The 5,603-nt window shown below is 36.3% G+C and overlaps 1 non-coding gene across 1 annotated transcript; it reads left to right on the forward strand.

Moving 5' to 3' along the window:
• Positions 1-427: 427 nt before the first annotated feature.
• Positions 428-535, forward strand: LOC112738780 (small nucleolar RNA R71). The gene has a single exon (XR_003169727.1). It is a non-coding gene; the product is annotated as a small nucleolar RNA R71 (small nucleolar RNA).
• Positions 536-5,603: the final 5,068 nt, after the last annotated feature.

Genomic DNA, 5,603 nt, shown 5'->3' on the forward strand with positions numbered 1-5,603 from the left:
TTCTCCATGTTGAGTTATAGGTGTTTCCATAAGGTTCACCTAAGTAATTTACCTCTGCTATTGCAGGGTTCTCAGGATCATAAGCTTCTTCTTCAGAAGATGCTTCTTGAGTACTGTTGGATGCAGCTTGCATTCCATGCAGACTCTGAGAGATCATATTGACTTGCTGAGTCAATATTTTATTCTGAGCCAATATGGCATTCAGAGTATCAACCTCAAGAACTCCCTTCTTCATAGGCGTCCCATTACTCACAGGATTCCTTTCAGAAGTGTACATGAACTGGTTATTAGCAACCATGTCAATGAGTTCTTGAGCTTCTGCAGGTGTTTTCTTTAGGTGAATGGATCCACCTGCAGAAGTGTCCAGTGACATCTTTGATAGCTCAGATAAACCATCATAGAATATATCCAGGATGGTCCATTCTGAAAGCATGTCAGAAGGACACTTTTTGGTCAACTGTTTGTATCTTTCCCAAGCTTCATAGAGGGATTCACCTTCTTTCTGTCTGAAGGTTTGAACATCAGCTCTAAGCTTGCTCAGCTTTTGAGGAGGAAAGTACTTGGCTAAGAAAGCCGTGACCAGCTTATCCCAAGAGTTCAGGCTGTCTTTGGGTTGAGAATCCAACCATAATCTAGCTCTGTCTCTTACAGCAAAAGGGAAAAGCATGAGCCTGTAGACTTCAGGATCTATTCCATTAGTCTTAACAGTATCACATATCTGCAAGAATTCAGTTAAGAACTGAAAAGGATCTTCAGATGGAAGTCCATGAAACTTGCAGTTCTGCTGCATCAGAGAAACTAATTGAGGTTTCAGCTCAAAGTTGTTTGCTCCAATGGCAGGAATGGAGATGCTTCTTCCATGTAAATTGGAATTAGGTGCAGTAAAGTCACCAAGCATCCTCCTTTCATTATTATTATTTTTGCCTGCCATCTCCTCTGCCTGTTCGAAAATTTCTGAAAGATTATCTCTGGATTGTTGTATTTTAGCTTCTCTTAATTTTCTCTTCAGAGTCCTTTCGGGTTCTGGATCTGCTTCCACAAGAATGTTCTTATCCTTGCTCCTGCTCATACAAGGAAGAATGGACAGAAAAATAATAATAATAATAGAGATCCTTTATACCACAGTATAGGGATCCCTTTGTGAGTGGAAGAAAAGAGGGGGAGACAAAGAATGTGATGTAAAGGAAGAAGCAACTGTACGAATGGAAGAGATGTAAGATGAGATGTTAGGATATGAATGAATAAATAGAATAGGAAGAGAGAGAAGGAATAATTTTCGAAAATTATTTTGAAAAGGAGTTAGTGATTTTTGAAAATAGTTTTTGAAAAATATTTAGTATTTTTTTCGAAAAAATATTTTTTTTTTTTGAAATCAAAAATAAAAATAATTAGTTAATAAAAAAGAAATTTTTGAAAAAGAGGGAGATATTTTCGAAAATTAGAAAGGGAGAATTAGTTAGGTGGTTTTGAAAAAGTTAAGAAACAAACAAAAAGTTAGTTAGTTAGTTGAAACAAATTTTGAAAAGATAAGAAGTTAGGAAGTTAGAAAAGATATTTTGAAAAGATATTTTTGAAAAAGATAAGATATTTTCGAAAATTAGAGAGAGAGAGAGTTAGTTAGGTGGTTTTGAAAAAGTTAAGAAACAAACAAAAAGTTAGTTAGTTTGTTGAAACAAATTTTGAAAACCAATTTTGAAAAGATAAGTAGTTAGGAGGTTAGGAAAGATATTTTTTTAAAAGATATTTTTGAAAAAGATAAGATAAGAAGATATTTTTGAAAAAATATGATAGAAATTAGTTTTGAAAAAGATTTGATTTTTAAAATCACAATTAATGACTTGATTCACAAGAAATCACAAGATATGATTCTAGAACTTAAAGTTTGAATCTTTCTTAACAAGCAAGTAACAAACTTCAAATTTTTGAATCAAAACATTAATTGTTTATGTTATTTTCGAAAATTATAATATAAAATAAGAAAAAGATTTTTGAAAATTATTTTTGGAATTTTCGAAAATAACTATGAATTTTGAAAAAGATTTGATTTTTGAAAAAGATTTTGAAAAAGATAAGATTTTCAAATTGAAAATTTGATTTGACTCATAGGAAACAACTTGATTTTAAAAATTTTTGAAAAAGTCAACTCAAATTTTCGAATTTGATGAGAGAAAAGGGGAAAGATATTTTTTTGATTTTTGAAATTTTTATGAAAAACATGAAAATTATGCATTGCATGAAATTTTTAGATCAAAACAATGAATGCATGCAAGAATGCTATGAATGTCAAGATGAACACCAAGAACACTTTGAAGAACATGATGAACATCAAGAACATATTTTTGAAAAATTTTTAATGCAAAGAAAACATGTAAGACACCAAACTTAGAAATCTTTCATGTTTAGACTCTAAGAAACGAAAAATGCATATGATAAACATGAAAAGACACAAAACAAAAAATCATCAAGATCAAACAAGAAGACTTACCAAGAACAACTTGAAGATCATGAAGAACACTATGAATGCATGAAATTTTCGAAAAATGCTAGATGCATATGCATGTGACACCAAACTTATAATGTGACTCAAGACTCAAACTCAAACACAAAATATTTTTGATTTTTTATGATTTTCTAATTTTTTTTGGATTTTTATTTTCGAAAATATTTGGGAAAAAGGAAGCAATGAATTCATAGTCCTCAATCAAAATCTTGGGAATTAGACATGGCTTAATAGCCAGCCAAGTTAAAACATGTTATATGAAACACTAGAATTCATTCTTAAAAATTTTGAAGAAAAATATATTTTTGAAAACATTTTTTTTTATTATTATTATTGTTTTTTTCGAAAACAAAGGAGAAATTTTTGAAAAATTTTTGAAAACAAAACAAAAAGAAAATTACCTAATCTGAGCAACAAGATGAACCGTCAGTTGTCCCAACACGAACAATCCCCGGCAACGGCGCCAAAAACTTGGTGCACGAAATTGTGATCTCCATGTTCCTTGTACTTGTGTGAGATTAACAATATATAATTGTATTGAATCCAAATTGTGACTCTATGTGTGGACACAACTCCGTACAACTAACCAGCAAGTGCACTGGGTCGTCCAAGTAATACCTTACGTGAGTAAGGGTCGAATCCCACGGAGATTGTTGGTATGAAGCAAGCTATGGTCACCTTGTAAATCTCAGTCAGGCAGATATAAAACAGTGATATGGTTTTCGAATTTAATATAATAAAATAGGGATAGGGGCACTTATGTAAATCATTGGTAGGAATTTCAGATAAGCGAATGGAGATGCTTTTCGTTCCTCTGAACCTCTGCTTTCCTGCTATCTTCATCCAATCAGTCTTACTCCTTTCCATGGCTGGCTTTATGCAAGGGCATCACCGTTGTCAGTGGCTACATCCCCTCCTCTCAGTGAATCACATGCTCACGCACCCTGTCACGGCACGGCTATTCATCTGTCGGTTCTCGATCATGCTGGAATAGGATTCACCCTCCTTTTGCGTCTGTCACTAACGCCCAGCACTCGCGAGTTTGAAGCTCGTCACAGTCATTCAATCATTGAATCCTACTCAGAATACCACAGACAAGGTTTAGACCTTCCGGATTCTCTTGAATGCCGCCATCATTCTAGCTTACGCCACGAAGATTCTGATTAAGAGATCTAAGAGATACTCATTCAATCTAATGTAGAACGGAGGTGGTTGTCAGGCACGCGTTCATAGGGAATGATGATGATTGTCACGTTCATCACATTCAGGTTGAAGTGCGAATGAATATCTTAGAAGCGAAATAAGATGAGTTGAATAGAAAACAGTAGTACTTTGCATTAATCTTTGAGGAACAGCAGAGCTCCACACCTTAATCTATGGAGTGTAGAAACTCTACCGTTGAAAATACATAAGTGAAAGGTCTAGGCATGGCCGTGTGGCCAGCCTCTCTGATCTAAGAACCAGGCGTCCAAAGATGTCTAATACACTAGTAAAAGGTCCTATTTATAATAAACTAGTCACTAGGGTTTACATGAATAAGTAATTGATGCATAAATCCACTTCCGGGGCCCATTTGGTGTGTGTTTGGGCTGAGCTTAAGTGTTGCACGTGTAGAGGCCATTTGTGGAGTTGAACGCCAGTTTCTGTGCCAGTTTGGGCGTTCAACTCTGGTTTTGGATCCTTTTCTGGCGCTGGACGCCAGATTTGGGCAGAAGGCTGGCGTTTGAACGCCAGTTTACGTCGTCAATTCTTGGCCAAAGTATGGATTATTATATATTGCTGGAAAGCCCTGGATGTCTACTTTCCAACGCAATTGGAAGCGCGCCATTTCGAGTTCTGTAGCTCCAGAAAATCCACTTTGAGTGCAAGGAGGTCAGAATCCAACAGCATCAGCAGTCCTTCTTCAACCTCTGAATCTGATTTCAGCTCAAGTCCCTCAATTTCAGCCAGAAAATACCTGAAATCACAGAAAAACACACAAACTCATAGTAAAGTCCAGAAATGTGAATTTAACATAAAATCTATTAAAAACATCCCTAAAAGTAACTAGATCCTACTAAAAACATACTAAAAACAATGTCAAAAAGCGTATAAATTATCCGCTCATCAAACTCCTATGGCTTCATGTGGACAATCTAATGAACAACGTAGCATGAAGGAGATACTAGAAACTCCAGTGAACAGTACGGAGCATGACTTTGTACTGGAACAAGTAGAGGAAGCCGGAATTATTGAAGAAGAAGAAGTGGTTGAAGACTTAGGAGATGCAGAACCTCCATGGGAAAGTCCAATCATAGAACCCCCTTCCAAGATGTTTGAAATTGATGCTGAGGAGGGTGTACAACGTCCAAGGCATATCACAGTTGAAGACTGTGAAGAGGTTGATCAAGAGGTGGAGATTCAAGAAGAAGAAGCACAACCTCCTATGCCCTTGGAAAGCAATGAAGAGGAGATTGAATTGGAAGAAAGCTACCAAGAGGAAGAGGTTGAAATTGAAAAAGCTTGCAAAGAGGTGGTAATTATCAGAGAAGAGCACAAGGGAGTGGAACTTGCAATTTCATTAAAAATACCTCCCCCTAAGTTGCCATCTTCCTTCACGACATTCAAGTGGGTAAAATTCATATCCCTTAGCTTTCTGATTCCACTTGAATATGGGCTACTGGAGACGGATGGTCAACTTAGAGCTCTTTGTGGCATTAAGAGTAAGAGGAAGATGGTCAGTGGTAAGAATTGTCCTGCAAGGTTCATTATGGTTGGAAGCTTTAAGTTTAAACGCAAGGGTTGGTGTAAAGCTCAATTGAATGGGTCTAGGAAGTTGTTTGGACGCTTCAGTGAAAATTCTAAAGCTGAACCACCCGGATGGAATCATGATAATCAACTTGAAGACGGGTGTAAAAGCAAGATTTGGGATCCTGGAATCTGTTCTGACATCCAACACCCCGAGAGCCTAAGAATCTGTTTGAAGCTGCTCAAAGGCTTTACGTGCCTAGTTTGGGATCCCGGAGGCTATTGAAATTACAAACATTGGTGGAGATTCCTGGATGAGTTTAAACACAAGCCACCATAACAGGAAGCTCATCAAATGTCCAACTTAAGGACTTTA

This window comes from Arachis hypogaea, chromosome 13 (genome assembly GCF_003086295.3).
Source record: "Arachis hypogaea cultivar Tifrunner chromosome 13, arahy.Tifrunner.gnm2.J5K5, whole genome shotgun sequence".
Classification (NCBI taxonomy): Eukaryota; Viridiplantae; Streptophyta; class Magnoliopsida; order Fabales; family Fabaceae; genus Arachis; species Arachis hypogaea.